The sequence below is a fragment of the Sminthopsis crassicaudata genome, chromosome 2 (genome assembly GCF_048593235.1).
Source record: "Sminthopsis crassicaudata isolate SCR6 chromosome 2, ASM4859323v1, whole genome shotgun sequence".
Taxonomy (NCBI): Eukaryota; Metazoa; Chordata; class Mammalia; order Dasyuromorphia; family Dasyuridae; genus Sminthopsis; species Sminthopsis crassicaudata.
In genome coordinates, this window is record NC_133618.1 from 342,817,610 (window position 1) to 342,836,460 (window position 18,851).

General features: G+C 33.4%; 1 protein-coding gene across 8 annotated transcripts in view; it reads left to right on the top strand.

The window, feature by feature from the left end:
* Positions 1 to 18,851, top strand: part of LOC141556459 (metastasis-associated protein MTA1) — a 610,678-nt gene that overhangs the window by 352,607 nt on the left and 239,220 nt on the right. The gene's annotated exons all lie outside the window — the stretch shown is intronic.

The window sequence follows — 18,851 nt, forward strand, 5'->3', positions numbered from 1 at the left end:
TATACTGGTCGATCAGTGAACAGATTAGGTACAAAGGACAAAAAAGGGTACAACTATAGCAAGCTAGAGTTTGATAAACCCAAAGATACCAACATTAGGGATAAAAATTCATTATTTGAAAAAAACTGTTGGGAAAACTGGAAATTAGTATGCCAGAAATTAGATATGGACCCACACTTAACACCATATACCAAGATAAGATCAAAATCGGTCCATGATTTAGGCATAAAGAATGAGATCATAAATAAATTAGAGGAACAGAGAATAGTCTACCTCTCAGACCTGTGGAGGAGGAAGGAATTTATGACTAAAGAAGAACTAGAGATCATTATTGATCAAAAAATAGAAGATTTTGATTACATCAAACTAAAAAGTTTCTGTACAAACAATACTAATTCAAACAAGATTAGAAGGGAAGTAACAAATTGGGAAAATATTTTTATAGTTAAAGGTTCTGATAAAGTTCTCATTTCCAAAATATATAGAGAATTGATCCTAATTTATAAGAAATCAAACCATTCTTCAATTGATAAATGGTCAAAGGATATGAACAGATAATTCTCAGATAATTAAATTGAAACTATATCCACTCATATGAAAGAGTGTTCCAAATCACTACTGATCAGAGAAATGCAAATTAAGACAACTCTGAGATATCACTACACACCTGTCAGATTGGCTAAGATGACAGGAAAAAAAATGATGAATGTTGGAAGGGATGTGGGAAAACTGGGACACTAATACATTGTTGGTGGAGTTGTGAAAGAATCCAGCCATTTTGGAGAGCAATCTGGAACTATGCCCAAAAAGTTATTAAACTGTGCATACCCTTTGATCCAGCAGTGCTATTCCTGGGCTTATATCCCAAAGAAATACTAAAGAAGGGAAAGGGACCTATGTGTGCCAAAATATTTGTAGCAGCTCTTTTCGTAGTGGCTAGAAACTGGAAGATGAATGGATGTCCATCAATTGGAGAATGGTTGGGTAAATTATGGTATATGAAGGCTATGGAATATTATTGCTCTGTAAGAAATGACCAGCAGGATGAATTCAGAAAGGCTTGGAGAGACTTGCATGAACTGATGCTGAGTGAAATGAGCAGAACCAGAAGATCACTATACACTTCAACAATACTGTATGAAGATGTATTCTGATGGAAATGGATATTTTCAACATAAAGAAGATCCAACTCACTTCCAGCTGATCAATGATGGACAGAAACAATTATACCCAGAGAAGGAACACTGGGAATTGAATGTAAAATATTAGCACTACTGTCTATCTACCCAGGTTACTTATACCTTTGGAATCCAATACTTAACACGCAACAAGAAAATTGGATTTACACACATATATTATATCTAGGTTATACTGTAACACATGTAAAATGTATGAGATTGCCTGTCATCTAGGGGAGGGAGTAGAGGAAGAGAGGGGAAAATCTGGAAAAATGAATACAAGGGATAATGTTATAAAAAAAATTACTCATGCATATATACTGTCAAAAAATGTATAATTATAAGATTAATAAAAAACAAAAACAACAACAACAACAACAACAACAAACAAACAAACAAACAAAAACAAAACAACAATTTTTTATCTCAGGAAATCCAATGATTCCTGAGGGTTTTGAAGTTCTGTAACATGAGCCATGCTCTTTCAGTGTCAGATGTTTCTTAGGTCTTCTCTTTTGTTTCCATGTTTTTCTTTTTTGCTGTCTCTCTCCAGGTGCTCATTGGCACCCATCTAATTCCTTCTCCATCTGTACAAATACGAGCAAGCCCTTTCTCCCAAGCAGTTAACCTATCTAGTCCCTTCTATTTACCACTTCTTCTCCACATCACCTGGAGATTATATTGAGGCTGCTTGCACTGGACACTGCCCTTCTGTTGTGTTAAAAAGCCTATATTCTCTCCAATTATAATACCTTTCTCCCATCTGATTGCTTTTTGGCCGATTGATCATGTGATCCTTTCTCCCATTTGATTGCTTTTTGGCTGATAGATCATGTAATCCCTTTCTGCCATGTGATTGCTTTTCGGCTGATTGATCACATCAGAGTCCTCAACTTCTAAAGACTCTTTGGGTGTAACCTCGGCTGCCATCATGCCCCCCCCCCCGTTTTTTGTTTGAGGTTTTGAAGCTAGGCTCTGCCTCTCATTTCCCTGGGTCAATCTATAATCTGAGGCCCAGTGGAAACCTGTTTGGGGTCTTCTCTCACCCTGTCTTCTCACTCTATCTATCTCTATACCTACATTGGGCTTTCAGATGCCCAATTTTCCACACTGAAATCATTGAGGAGTTTCTCTAGAAGAAGTTCCTTGCCAAGAGGGACCCTGTCTTCCCATGTTCATCATAGTCTGGGTATAATAAGCACTTGTGCCCACTGTAACACAGCTTTTTATGATCTCCTTTAAAGGAATATCTTTGTGTAGTCCTCATATAATTCTTCTACAAATCTCATTAGCATTTTCCTTAGCCAGTTGTCTGATCATAATTCTTGTAGCTGCATTTTCTCCAGTAGTTCTGCAAATGTCCCCCAAAATCAGCAAAAGGTTTATTGGGACCTTGCTCTATTTTTGTGAAGGCTTCCCCTCCATCTTTCCCTGGGAGGGTGCCCCAAGCTTTTATTGCAGCAATAGCAATTTGTTCATAAGCTGCTATGGGATAATTAGTCTGTGATGAATTGTCTGCAAAATGATCGTCACCTGCTAGTTGGTCAAAGGTGACATATATTGACTCCAGTTTGCCTATTTCGTTAGGCTTGTATCCTACATAATTCACTATATTCAGAAAGCCACAAGTTTTGTCCAAGTTCTAAACATGGCTTTGCTATGGATTTTTAGTCACTAAGGCTTATGAAAAAGCCAACAAAATAAATAAACCTTTGGTAAATTTGATTTAAAAAAGGAAAATGGAAAATCAAAATTTTAGTCTTAAAAATGAAAAGGGAGAGCTTTCCACTAATGAAGAGGAAATGAGAGCAATAATTAAGAGTTATTTTGCCCAACTCTATGCCAATAAATTTGATAACCTAAGTGAAATGGAGAAATACCTGCAAAGATATAGGTTGCCCAGATTAACAGAGGAGGAAGTAAATTGCTTAAATAGTCCCCTTTTAGAAAATAAATAGAATAAGCTATTAATCAGTTCCCTAAGAAAAAATCCCCAGGACCAGGTAGAATTACATGTGAATTCTATCAAACATTTAAAAAACAATTAACTCCAATGTTATATAAAATATTTTTTAAAATAGGGAATGAAGGACTCCTACCAAATTCCTTTTATGATACAGACATGGTACTGATACCAGGTAGGTTGAAAACAGAGAACAAAAATTATAGACCAATATCCCTAATAAATATTGATGCTAAAATATTAAATAAAATATTAGCAAAATGATTACAGAAAATCATCCCCAGGATAATACACCATGACCAAGTAGGATTTATACCAAGAATGCAGGGCTGGTTCAATATTAGGAAAATTATTAGCATAATTGACTATATCAATAGCCAAATTAACAAAAACCATATGATCATCTCAGTAGATGCAGAAAAAGCATTTGATAAAATCCAGCATCCATTCCTATTAAAAACACTAGAGAGTATAGGAATAAATGGACTTTTACTTAAAATAGTCAGTAGCATCTATTTAAAACCATCAACAAGCATCACATGTAATGGTGATAAACTAGAACCATTCCCGATAAAATCAGAGGTGAAACAAGGTTGCCCACTATCACCATCACTATTCAATATTATATTAGACATGCTAGCTTTGGCAATAAGAGAAGAAAAAAAGATTAAAGGAATTAAAGTAGTAATGAGGAAATCAAATTATCATTCTTTGCAGATGATAAGATGGTGTACTTAGAGAATTCTAGAGGATCATCTAAAAAACTATTAGGAATAATCCACAACTTTAGTAAAGTTGTAGGATACAAAATAAATCCACATAAATTATCAACATTTTTATACATCACTAACAAAATCCAATAGTAAGAGATACAAAGAGAAATTCCATTTAAAATAACTGCTGATAGTATAAAATATTTGGGAATCTTATCTCCAAGGGAAAGTCAGGAACTATATGAGCAAAAACTACAAAACACTTTCCACACAAATAAAATAAAGCCTAAACAACTGGAAAAATATGAAGTGCTCTTGGATAGGTCAAGCAAATATAATAAAGAAGACAATACTACCTAAACTAAACTACTTATTTAGTGCTATACCAATCAAACTACTAAGAAACTATTTTATTGACCTAGAAAAAAAATAACAACAAAATACATCTGGTAAAAAAAAAAAGGTCAAGAATTTCAACGGAACTAATGGCGGGGGGGGAAGCAAATGAAAGTAGCCTAGCTGTACCAAATCTAAAAACGATTTTATAAAGCAGTGGTCATCAAAATCATTTGGTATTGGCTAAGAAACAGAGTAGTTGATCAGTGGAATAGGTTAGGATCACAGGACAAATTATTCAATGACTATAGTAATCTAGTGTTTGACAGACCCAAAGACCCCAGCTTTTGGGATAAGAACACACTATTTGACAAAAAAAATTCTAGGAAAATTGGAAACTAATGTGGCAGAAATGAGGCATTGACCCACAAGATAAGGTGGAAATGGGTTCATAATCTAGACATAAAGAATGATATTATAAACAAATTAGAAGAACATAGAATAGTTTACCTCTCAGATCTGTGGAGGAGGAAGAAATTTGGGACCAAAGAACTAGAGATCATTATTGATCACAAAATAGATAATTTTGATTATATTAAGTTTAAATTTTTTTGTACAAACAAAACTAATGCAGACAAGATTAGAAGAAAAACAATAAACTGGGAAAACATTTTTACATTCAAAGGTTCTGACAAAGGCCTCATTTCTAAAATATATAAAGAATTGACTCAAATTTATAAGAAATTTTTCCAATTAATAAATGGTCAAAGGATATGAATAGACAATTTTCAGATGAAGAAATCGTAACTATTTTTAATCATATGAAAAGATGCTCCAAATCACTATCGATCAGAGAAATGCAAATTAAGACTATTTTGAAATATCTTTACACACCTGTCAGATTGGCTAAAATCCAAAGGAAAAGATAACAAATGTTGGAGGGCGTTTCAGAAAACTGAGACACTCATACATTCTTGGGGGAACTGTAAACGAATCCAACCATTCTGGAGAGCAATTTGGAACTATACTCAAAAAGTTATCAAACTATCCCTTTGAACATACCCTTTGAACCAATAGTATTTCTACTGGGTTTATATTCCAAAGAAGATCTTAAAGGAGGGAAAGGGACCCACATGGGCAAAAATGTTTGTGGCAGCCCTTTTTGTAATGGCCAGAAACTGGAAACTGAGTGGATGCCCATCAATTGGAGAATGGTTGAATAAATTATAATATACAAATGTAATAGAATATTATTGTTCTATAAGAAATGAGCAGAAGGATAATTTCAGAAAGGCCTGGAGGGACTTACATGAACTGATGTCAAGGAAAGTGAGGAGAACCTAGAGAACATTATATCCAGCAATAACAAGATTATGTGATGATCGACTCTGATGGACTTAGCTCTTTTCAACAATAAGATGATTCAGGCCTTTTCCAATAAACTTGATGTAGATGTATCTGTGTCAAGAAAGAAGACTATGGGGACTGAATGTGGATCACAACATAGTATTTTCACCCTTTTTGTTATTGTTTGCTTGCTTTTTTTTTTCTTTCCCTTTTTCCCCCTTTTTCATCTGATTTTTCTTGTGCAGCATGATAAATGTAGAAATATGTTTAGAAAAGTTGCACATGTTTAACCTATTCTGGATTACTTGCTGTCCAGGAAGAAAGTGAAGGGGAAAAATTTGGAACACATAGTTTTGAAAGGATGAATGTTGAGAACTATCTTTTAATGTATTTTGAAAATAAAAAGCTATTACTTAAAGAAGGAAGGAAAAAAGGGAGGGAGGGAAGGAAAGGGAAGGGAAGGGAAGGGAAGAGAAAAAGGGAAGAGAAGGGAAGAGAAAAAAGGAAGGGAAGGGAAAGGAAAGGAAGGGAAGGGAAAAGGGAAGGGAAATAGTGAAGGGAAGGGAAAGGAAGGGAAAAAAGGAAGGGAAGGAAAGGGAAGGGAAAAAGGGAAGGGAAAGGAATGGAAGGGAAGGGAAGGGAAGGGAATGGAAAAAGGGAAGGGAAAGGAAGGGAAGGGAAAAAGGGAAGGGAAGGAAAGGGAAGGGAAAAGGGAAAGAGAAGGGATAAAGGTTAAAATGTAACCAGTATAAATTACTATAGCTATAATTTTATAATTCACAATAAAGTCTTATACTATAAACAAATTGTTAATTACCATCCCCTTATTATCAAAAAATGCTTGCAGTAGGGAAGGAAATTCAGTTTTCTAAGTGTATAGTCAATAAAATTTCTTTATTAGAAATAAGAATATTAGAAATTAGAAATGTATTATAAATAATTTGGAAGTTTCTTGTTTCTTAAATTACAATACTTCAGAATATTAATAGCTTTCAAATATTTTCTTTTCCTTTAACAGTTCAGCTCATAATCTAGCAACATCCAGATTAAAAAAAAAGAAGCTCCATCATAACAGCATATCTTAACATCATAAGCAATATTATGGATTTGAAACATGAAAACAAAACCCATTTCCACTCAAGTAATCTCATTTCAGTTGAATGAATCTTCAAGTTTCCTTACACAGAAAATCATTCTGAACAAATTTAAGTGAAATTTATTTCCTGAACATAAATTGATCTATAAACTTTCTTATTCCAAATATGCATGAAAAATTATTTTAACCTCTGTAGTTCTTAAGTTTAAGCATCATAGAACCAGCAAGTAGAAATAAACTTATAACCATGTCAAACTTTTATCAGATAAAACAACAAAGAATTGTTTTCATTATTGTAATCCAATGAAATACTTTCAACAAAGGTAGTTAGCAGCCTTTAGACAACTCTTTAACAATTTTATAGGTAGAATCTTAGGTAGAATCTCCTTTAAGAGGGAGTTAATTAAATAATTCTCAATTTGCACAGTACAGAGAAACATTTAATATACTATAGTCATAGATCATAATAATCAACATTTACATAGTGCCAGATGAGCATATGAGCAGGGGCAGAAAGTAAGCACTCTTAGCTTAATGAACAAGAGCATTTTGATGAAGTAAGAGAATGGAGGGTAAGAGATCCCCTAATAGCAATTGGATCCCCTTGGTTGGTGGCAGGCTTTGGGAAAAAATTCACAAACCCCACTGAATACAGGCAGGAGGTTTGTGGCAATTCAAAAGAGGATAATGATTATGCCCCTGGCGAAGATCTCCAATTGAATGAAACTACTTAACTTAAGTGTGTTGTCTGGGAAAGGTGCGCTTTTCCCAGGGGAGAGCTTCAGACCCCAAATCACCCTTCCCCCACAGATTAAAGGGGACCCAGTTTCAAGGCCCCCCAAAGGTTAAAGGGGACACAATTTACATCAGTTTTACAACCCATCCTAAAAAGAATGAGTGCACATAGCTATTAAATGCTTACTTCACTTTTCTTGTAGAATACTACAAAGTCAATGCTAAAAAAAAATTCAAGAACAGTATGGTAAAGTGAGTGTGGACTGAATCTTTTCCTTTTATAATTTTTAGTTCTCAACAAAAATTAAATCTCAAACTTAAATTGCTTCAAACTGTTTTCTATATTTCTAAAGAGTTTTTTAAATGTATTTATATCAGTCTTTTAACAATTAAATCTATAACTCAAGAGGATCAAAAAGTTCGTTTTTCTGATTCATATTTCTAATACAATGAATTATCTATCACATTTCTGTTAGACACCATTTTCATAGCGGACAAATTGGTAAGATGAGTTAACTTAGCTTAAAAACATATAACTAACAAGTTTTTTGATCCATACATTTACTCAACACTTTGCTTTATGCAAACAGTAAAAATAATTCTTCTGATTTCATACAATGAATTGTAGGGTCATGATAACTTTCTCAATGAAAGGAATTTGACAAGGGATAAAAGATCTTCTTAACTGTTGAGTTTCACTTAAAATGAAACCACAATTAATTCAATTACACCTGGATCTAAATACTTATATTTCCTAATGGGGGAAAGGGAGAGAACCACTTTCTGATTTATATTTAGGACACAATCTGATTTTTATGTTTGGGTTTTATAATTGCTAATGGCATTATATAAAAATCTCAAAATTTCTGTCAGAGCTCCAAAATTAGAAACTTATTACTATCATTTATCTCATCTTAAAAGATTCATGGTTATACTCCAAGCTCCCTATAATTTTTTCTATTTATCTTTGAACTAATCAGAGGGATTTGACCAAATTCTTTCCCCCACCTTTTTACTTGGCAACCTCATATTCCCAACCCACACATTGACTCAGGAAACTCTAGCTGCATATCCTAAAGAATAATCACAGAAAATTTCTCATATCCTTTTTGTTCACTAAATGAGGAAACTTCCTACTGAATATTTCTCTTGTAATTTTAGCACATATTGTTGTTAAACAAACCCAGTGACTTATTAAGTTTTATTTTCCCAAGCTACAAGTTAATTTCAACTTAGATGTTTTAAAAAATTTTTAAACTACAACTAAAACCTGTTGCTTGATTGGTTGAAGTTCAGGTATTCTTTAAAGAACGCATATTAAGTCACATCAATTCTCTCTCATTCTCCCAAATGGACAGAGAAACCTTGCCTATTCATAATCTCAATATATAAGAAAGTTTGTGGAACATAAATCCCTTTTAAAACTCCATTTTTTAGTGATGGGGTCCTTGGTCCCTAGTAGCTAGGGTGTTGATAGGAAAAAACCTGGAATAATATATTCAATCAGGAGACCAAGCTACTCCCTGAGACAAACGGGAAGGAGCACTAACAGGATTATAAATTGAGTAGAGCGTTTGTCTTAATAAGGCCTTTTTTCCCTTGTCCAGTTCTTTTCATTGACAAAATTATAATGACTCCACAGTTTACTATATTCAATCTGAAGGGCAAATTATGATGTCAACATCCAAGATCATTTCTCTCTCACAAAAAACCTACCTGTATCGCACTTCTCTGAAGATTCATTGGTAACTGCCCACTTTATGGCAGCAAATTCTCTAGGGACTTATCATGCTTGATAGCTTATTTCCTCTTGATATAGTATTGAGTTCCCCTAGGGAAATTAGCTCCTGTCTTTGCTTTTGTTAATCACTAACTGCGTTTTGGAACTTCAGCTTGCCAGTCAATGGCATAATAATAAAATCTTTGCCTCTTTATTTGAAGAAGATCTATAATAAATTTTTTATTGTTATGAATAATTTTCCCCCCCATAGTACTTTATTTTTCCAATTACATGTAAAGATTGTTTTCAACATTCATTTTTGTAAAATCCTGAGTTTCAAACTTTTTCTTCCTCCTTCCCCAAGAGAGCAAGCAATCTGATGCAGGTTATACACATACAATCATTTTAAACATGTTTCCATATTAGTCATGTTGTGAAAGAAAAACCGGGGGGGCAGGGAAAGAGAACAATATAAGAAAGAAAAATCAAACAACAAAAAAAGTAAAAATAATACTTTTGTCCACATGCAGTCTTCATAGTTCTTTCTCTGGATGCAGATGACATTTTCCATCCTAAGTCTACCATAATTGTCTTCTATCACTGCATTGCTGAGAAGAGCTAAATCTATCATAGCTGATGACCACATAATCTTACTGTTATTGGGTACAATATTCTCCTGATTCTGATCACTTCACTCAACATCAGTTCATGGAAATCTTTCCAAAATTTTCTGAAATATGCCTGCTCATCATTTCTTATAGAATACATTCATTATACCATAACTTATTGAGTTGTTCCCTAATTGATGGTCATCCATTCAATTTCCAATTCCTTATCACAACAAAAAGAATTGCTACAAACATTTTTTGCACATGTAGGTGCTTTTATGTTTTCTTTGGGATACAGACCCAGTAGTGACACTGCTCCATCAATTGGATCACAGTTTTATAGTCCTTTGGACACAGTTCCAAATTGTTCTCCAGGATTACTGGATCAGTTCACAACTTTACCTATAAAGTATTAGTGTCCCAGTTTTCCCACATCTCTTCCAATATCCAATATTTTTTGATTTTGTCCTGTTTGTCACTCTGATAGGTATAAGGTGGTACGTTAGAGTTGTTTTAATTTGCATTTCTCTAATCAATAGTGATTTAGAGTATTTTTTCATATGACTATAAATGGTTTTAACTTCTTCCTCTAAAGATTGTCGTTTCAGACCAATTGGGGAATGACTTATATTCTTAGAAATTTGACTTAGTTCTCTATATATTTTAGAAATGAGGCCTTTATCAAAAACACTGGCTGTAAAAATTGTTTCTCAGCCTTCAACTTCCCTTCTAAATTTGACTTCATTGAATTTGTTTGTGCAAAAAAAATTACTATAATTAAAATTATCCATTTTTATTTCATAATGTCCTTTATTTCTTGTTTAGTCATAAGTTCCTTCCTTCTCCAAAGATTTGACAGATAGACTATCCCTTGTTCTCCTAATTTGCTTGTAGTATCATCCTTTATGCTTAAATCATGTACCCATTTTAATCTTATCTTGGTATGGGGTGTAAAATATTAGTCTATGGCTAGTTTCTATCTTTTACATTTTTTTCCATTAATTCTCTTGCTGATCTTTTTTTTTTTTAATGCCTTTGATATTCTTGATTATTTTTTCCAGAAAAATTTTGTTATTAATTTTTCTAGATCCATAAAATAACTTTTGACAATTTGATTATTATAGACCTGAATAAGTAGATTAATCAATTGTCATTTTTATTATATGAGACTACTTGATGTTTTTCCAGTTGTCAAGATTTTACTTTATTTGTGTGAAAAGTGTTTTGTAATTGTGTTCGTATAATTACTAAGTTTATTTTGGCAGGCACAGTCCCAAATATTTCATATTGTCTATAGTTATTTTAGATAGAACTTCTATTTCTTGCTGTTGGGCTTTGTAACATATGGATAATGCTTATCACTTTAAGGAAAATTTCATTTATTCCTTTGTTCTCTAGTGTTTTTTAAATTAATTAATTAAATTAATTTTTACAAAATTTATGCATAGATAGTTTTTCAGCATTGACCCATTGAAAAACCTTTTATTCCAACTTTTCCATCCTTCCCTCCACCGCTTCCCTCAGATGGCAGCTTGGCCAATATATGTTAAGTATGTTAAAATATAAGTTATATATAGTATATGTATACATGTTCAAACAGTTATTTTGCTGTACAAAAAGAATTGGACTTGAAACAGTGTACCATTAGCCTGTTAAGGAAATCAAAAATATAGGCAGACAAAAATAGATGGATTGGTTCCAGAGTTCTTTCGCTGGGTGTAGCTGGTTCAGTTCATTATTGCTCTATTGGTACTGATTTGGTTCATTTCATTGTTGAAGAAGGCCTCGTCCATCTTCTCTAGTGTTTTTAATAGGAATGAGTGCTATATTTTTTTCAATAGCTTTTTGAGCATCTTTTGAGACAATCATTGATTTTTTAAAAAATTATTAGTTTTTATTTACCAAATATATGCAAGGGTAATTTCACAACACTGACAATTGCCAAACCTTTTTGTTCCAATTTTTCCCCTCCTCCCCCCCCCTCCTGCGATGGCAGATTGACCAATACATATCAAACATATTAAAGCATAAATTAAACATAATATATGTATACATGTCCAAACAGTTGTTTTGCTGTACAAAAAGAATCAGACTTTGAAATAGTGCACAATTAGCCTAGAATCTGATTATTCTGAAAGGCAAAGGAACTTGGATTACAACCAAGAATAAGCTATACAGCTAAAATGAGCATTATCTTTCAGGGAAGAAGATGATACAGGTGAATTTCATTTATTTCTAATGAAAGGACTTGAGCTGACAAAAAATTTGATCTCCAAATACAACACTCAAAAGAAACATAAAAAGGTAAAAAGGAGAGAACTCTTGAGAACTATATTTCTGTTATGGGTATACTTAGAGAGTGTGGGTATAACTTGATTTTATTATGATAATATGAAAAAGTAATGAGATAAAAAGGGGATTGTATTGGAAAAAGAGGGAAATGGAGGTAAAATGAGGGAATTTACATCTCATGAAGAGGCAAATAAGACCTATTAAAATTGAGAGAAAGAAGGAAAGTGAATGAACATTGTGTGAATCTTATTCCAATCAGATTTGGCTCAAAGAGAGAATATCAGACACATTTGGTTTCACAGGGAAAGTTGTCTCATCTTATAGGGAAGTGGGAGATGAAAAGGGAGGATAATAGAAGGGAAAACAGAAGTAGTAGGGGAAAGATGTAAGAAAGGGAGAGGGCGAGGTAGTGGTCAGAAGCAAAATACTGGGGAAGAGCTAAGGGGGAAGGGAAAGAGAATAGCATAACTTGAGGTAAATAAGATGGCAGGAAATACAGAATTAATCATTTTAACTGTGAATGTGAATGGGATGAACTCTCCATAAAATGAAAGCAGATAGCAGACTGGATTAAAAGCCAGAATCCCACAATATATTGTTTACAAGAAACACATTTAAAGCAGAATGATACATACAGAATAAAGGTAAAAGCCTAGAGCAGAATTTATTATGCTTCAGGTGAAGTAAAAAAAGCAGGGGTAGCTATCCTGATCTCAGATCAAGCAAAAGCAAAAATAGCTCTAATTGAGATAAAGAAGGAAACTATGTCTTGCTAAAGGGTACCACAGATAATGAAGCAATATCAATACTAAATATATATGTACCAAGTGATATAGCATCCAAATTTCTAGAGAAAGAAGTTAAAAGAGCTACAAGAAGAAATAGACAGCAAAACTGTCTCAACCTTGTGGGGTCTCAACCTTGTTCTCTCAGAGATAGATAAATCAAAATAAATAAGATGTTAAGGAGGTAAAGAGAATTTTAGATATGTTAGGTCTGATAGATCTTTGGAGAAAACTGAATAGAGACAGAAAGAAGTATACTTTTTTTTAGGCAGGTCACAGAACCTATACAAAAATTGCCCATGTATTAGGACATAAAAACCTCAAAATCAAATGCAGAAGGCATAAACAATAAAATCATTTTTTTCAGATTATGATGTAATAAAATCACATGCAATAAAAGACCAAGCAAAAATAGACCAAAAATTAATTGGAAACTAAATAATCTAATCCTAAAGAATGAATGAATGAAACAACAAATCATAGATACAGTCAATAACTTCATCCAAGAGAAAGACAATAATGAGACAACATACCAGAATTTTTGGGATGCAGCCAAAATGGTTATAAAGGGAAATTTTATAACTCTAGATGCTTGCATAAAATAGAGAAAGATAAGATCAATGAATTGGTCTTACAATTTAAAAAGCTAGAAAAAAAAAACAAAACAAATTAAAACCCCTCAATTACATACCAAATTTGAAATTCTGAAAATAAAAGGGGAGATTAATAAAATTCAAAGTAAGAAAACTATTGAATTTATTTATTAAAAATAAAATTAAGAGTTGGTTTTATGAAAAAACAAGCAAAATATATAAACCTTTAGTTAATTTGATTAGAAAAAGGAAAGAGGAAAATCAAATTGTTAGTCTCAAAAACTTTTGAAAAGGGAGAACTTTCCACCAGTGAAGAGGAAATTAGAGCAATAATTAGGAGTTATTTTGCCCAACTATATGTCAACAAATTTGATAATCTAAGTGAAATAAAGGAATATTTACAAACATATAGATTGCCCAGATTAACAAAAGAGGAAATAAATTATTTTAACAGTCCCATTTTAGAAAAAGAAATAGAACAAGCTATTAATCAACTCCCTAAGAAAAATCTCCAGGACCAGATTGATTTACATGTGAATTCTACCAAACATTTAAAGAACAATTAATTCCAATACTATATAAATTATTTGAAAAAATAGGGATCTTGGTATAGGGTAAGGTCGAAATGGGTCCATGATTTAGACATAGTGCTATTATAAGCAAATTAGAAGAACATAGGATAGTTTACCTCTCAGATCTGTGGAGAAAGAAGGAAACTGGAACTCATTATTGAACACCAAATAGATAATTTTGATTATATTAAGTTGAAAAGTTTTTGCACCAACAAAAGTAATGCAGACAAGATTAGAAGGGAAGTAATAAATTGGGAAAACATTTTTATATTTAAGGGTTCTGATAAAGGACTCATTTCTAAAATATACAAAGAATTTGCTCAAATTTATAAGAATTCAAGCCATTCTCCAATTGATAAATGGTCAAAAGATATGAACAGACAATTTTTTGATGAAGAAATTAAAACCATTTCTAGTCATATGAAAAGGTGCTCTAAATCACTATTGATCAGAGAAATGCAAATTAAAACAACTCTGAGATACCACTGTCAGATAGGCTAAGATGTCAGATAGGAAAAGATAATGATGAATGCTGGAGGGGTTGTGAGAAAACTGGGACACTAATACATTGTTGGTGGAATTGTGAATGGATCCAGCCATTCTGGAGAGAAATTTGGAACTATCCTCAAAAAAAGTTGTCAAACTGTGCATACCCTTTGATCCAGCAGTGTTTCTACTGGGTTTATATCCCAAAGAGATTTTAAAGGAGGGAAAGGGACCCATATGTGCAAAAATGTTTGTGGTACATGGAACAACGAGATTATACGATGATCAATTCTGATGGATGTAGCTCTTTCCAACAATGAGATGATTCAGATCACTTCCAATAATCTTATGATTAAGAAAGTCATACACACCCAGCGAGAGGCCAATGGGAACTGAGTATGGACCACATAGCATTTTCACTCTTTTTGTTGTCAGCATTTTGTTTTCAGTTTTTTTTTTTCCTTTCTTGGTCTGGTTTTTCTTGTGCAGCAAGATAACTGTAGAAATATGTATACATATATTGAATTTAACATATATTTTTAACATTCTTAACATGTATTGGATTACCTGCCATCTCAGGGAGAGGGTTGGGGGAAACAGGAGAATATTTGGAACACAAAGTTTTGCAAGGGTCAATGTTGAAAAATTACCCATGCATATTTGTAAATAAAAATCTTTAATAAAAAAATGAAAAAATATTCAATTATGCTCATGTACCAAACTATGTTTAGTCATTCTCCACTCAATAGGTACTTCTCCCTTCTCCCATTCTTTACTACCACAAAGTGTTGCTATGAAAATTTTGGTATACACATGTATATATGAACATGCACATGTACATATGTATACATGTATATACATGTGTATAAGCATCATGTTTATATTTAGAGACTTCTTTCCATCTTTAACCAGCTCATGCATTTCTGTGACATTAAGAATTTTTCTTCATAATTCTTTGTAACATGTGACGCCCTGCTCTCAACATAAATATATATCCTTATTGCCCTCTGAGTGATGCTCAATATAAGTTTTTCAGCAACCATAGTTTCTCGTATTTCACAGTGGAAAAATATGGGAGTTCAAAGGAACTTGGGAATTAATTTTCACTAGAAGCAATATTTTTTCCCTGAGGCAATTGGAGTTAAGTGATTTGCTGGAGGGTCACATAGCTAAGATGTGTTAAGTGTCTGAGACCAGATTTGAATTTAGGTCATCCTGACTTCAAGGCTGGTACGCTATCCACTACACTACCTAGCTTCCCCAGAAGTAATATATTCTTGATGTTCCTTTTAATCTACCCTCTGAGGAGCCATTGTGACTCATTGTTTGAATGATACTCTAACTCCTCCTATTTGAAAGAAAGGAGTAAAAGAAGGAGAAGCCACTTGGGGAATAAGACCTACATGGAGGTGGAATGAGCATGGGAGAGAGGCACAAGTATATGAGTAGTCCAGGAAGGACTAACATTTTCATTCCCAGCCTGGATGAAAGTTGAAATTCAAAAAATGCTGCCACCACTGTTTCAACCAGGAGAGCAAAAGCTAAGATAATGCAGGAAACATATGAAACAAGGTCAGAACAGCTAGAGCCATTCATGTTGCTGAAAGTGTCTCATTTTCCAGTATTTTTTGTCACTCTTGCTCTTGTGCCTTCTCAATAGAGCACAGAGTCTATATTCCCAATACTTTTTTAAAGTATTTTTTTGTTATTCTCAGTTTGAGAAAACGCTAACAAATATGAGCTTTGCCATAAACAAAGGATTAGAGAAAAAAGGAAACCACAAAGCTCCATTATATACACCTTACTTCTTTTAAATAGACAATAAACTCAGTCTTTTAATTCCAAAGCTGTTCCATTTTCTTCTAATTCTCTCTATTGTTTTCTTTTTTAAAAACAAATTCTTGGGGCAGCTAGATGGTTTCAGTGGATAGAGCACTGGCCATGGAATTAGGAAAAGCTGAGTTCAAATCTGGACTCAGACATTTAATACTAGCTGAGAAATCCTGAGTATATTGCTTAATCCCAATTGTCTAAAACAAACCAAAAAAATTCCTTTTTAACATTATTTTAAAATTTTGAGTTCCAAATTATTCCTCCCTCCCATACAGTCCTACATGCATTGAGAAGGCAGGCTATATGAAATCAATTATATATGTGAAACCATGCAAAATATATGTCCATATTAACCATATTTTTTCATAAGCAAGAAAAATAAAGTGAGAAAAATATAGTTCAATTTTCACTTGGAATCAGTTCTCTTTAAAGGTGAAAAGCCATGTCTTTCACAGTTGATCATCATTCCATCATTGCTATTGCTATGCACAATGATCTCCAGGTTCTTCCCACTTCACTTTGTTCATTTAATTCTTTTTTTTTTCCTGAAAACACCCCTTCTTCATTTCTTTCTAGTATTCCATCACTATCACATGCCACAATTTGTTAAATCCTTCTTCCCCAAGTGATGAGAATTTCCTCAGTTTTCAACTCTTTGCCATCACAAAAAGAGCTTCTATAAATATTTTTGTACTTTTTTCTTTGATCTCTTTGGGACATCTTTAAAGCATTTTTTTCATATTTTTCTTCTGTAAGCTCTCTGCTCACATCCTTTGATATTCATTAATAGGAAATTAGCTCTTATTTTTACAAATTTGACTCGGTTCTTTACTCAGTATATAATTGAGAAATGAGGCCTTAATTTGAAATTTTTTCTGTAATATTTTTGATATTACTTTATGCCTATGATAGCTTTTAGCAAAATGAGTTTCTCTGATTGTTTTAATTAGGTCTATTTTGCTTTTGTTTTATCTGAGATCATGAGTATCATTCAGTTGAAACATATTAGATTTTATGTTAATTCTTATTTTAGCTGTGTGCATCTTTCTCTTCTAAATAATATATTGTTGGATTCTAGTTTCTATGTCCTTCTATCCACTTCCATTTTATAGGTTAGCTACTCCAATTCTCATTCCCAATTATTATATTATCATTATGGTTGGACAGTAAAGTCCAGTACAGACAGGAGAGTAGAGAGAATAATGTGTAGGGTCCTGAATGTGAGGGGTGGGCCAGGAGCTGATTGAAGCAGCAACCAGTAGTTCTGAGTCAGATCTCTGAAGCTTGTTAATATAGTTGTCTAGTGCATTATAATCATTTGAGGGGTGGGGGAAGAGGGAGGGAATGTTAAGTTCACTCCTATTCTCCTTCCCTACCCAGGCCATTGGATCCATTTGTCTCCCATCTTCTTATTCTATCTTCTTATAGTGACCATAACTTGTTAGTCATGCACTTTTAGTTTTAAACCATACTGTATAATTAAATCTTTTCCTAACAAATGACTTCTGGGTCCCACTAATCTTCCTCATCAAAAGTCAAAAGGTGAATTCTCTTTTCTTCTTTAATTTTGGGCATTCATGTTTGAAATAGCTGGGCCTTCAGCATTGGTAGCACCACAAGGGAAAAGAAGCAGGCCACACTAGACTTTGGTCTCATACCTGTGGGTCCCACATTCTTCCTCTCACTCCGACACAATTAAACTTCCTCATTTTCCCCTCCACACACACATCCATTTAGTGTATTTTGATCAAAATGGTTAAAAACTGCATGTTTCCTTCTCACTGATCCCACATTCCACTACCTGCTTGACCATATTTCAATCTTCACTATAAAATCCAATAAACCCTACCCTTCAAGTAAATCTCTTTTTCCAAGGGAGAAAACAAGACAAATCCCCAAATTCAGAACATAGGCAACAGCTAAATAACTTCGGATGAGACTTCACAGAAATTTCAAAACATAGCTCTTGTAACTCTGCTAATTTTGTTTCCAATTTTTAGTTTTTTCAATATTTCAATACCAAAGATTAATACTCATGCACTTCCAAAATCCCATGCCCAGACAGCACACATCAATTAAAAGTGATTCAACTTTATACAATTTAAATACACAAATTCATGTTACATTTTTTTGGAGAAAACTCCTCTTCCCCCTTTTGTGAATCAGAAGAAATGCTAAACATGCCAATTTCTACTTCAAAAGGATAGGTCCTCATCCTCCTTCCAATTTCAGTCAGATGGTAGGGGATCTCATCCTCAGTATACAGAACCATTGAAATCAACAGGGTGAGCCTCTTAGATCTTTGATGGTGATCACATCTTGGTCTTGATGTTTGGATCCTGGAACGGCCCTAAATCTATGAAAAATAACTCAATTGAAGTCAGAGTGAGATTATAAGCCTTTAATTTCACAACTATATGCAAATATAAGTGTCCTATAGAATAGGAATGCCTGAAATCATTTTTGTTCCCACTATGAGTGTGAATTTCCCACTCTGATTACATAATTATGGCTCCCTTGGCATTCACCTTATTTGGAAGTAGTTCAATCCTTTTCCTGATTCTCCATTTGCTTAATACTATCATATGTGAAGT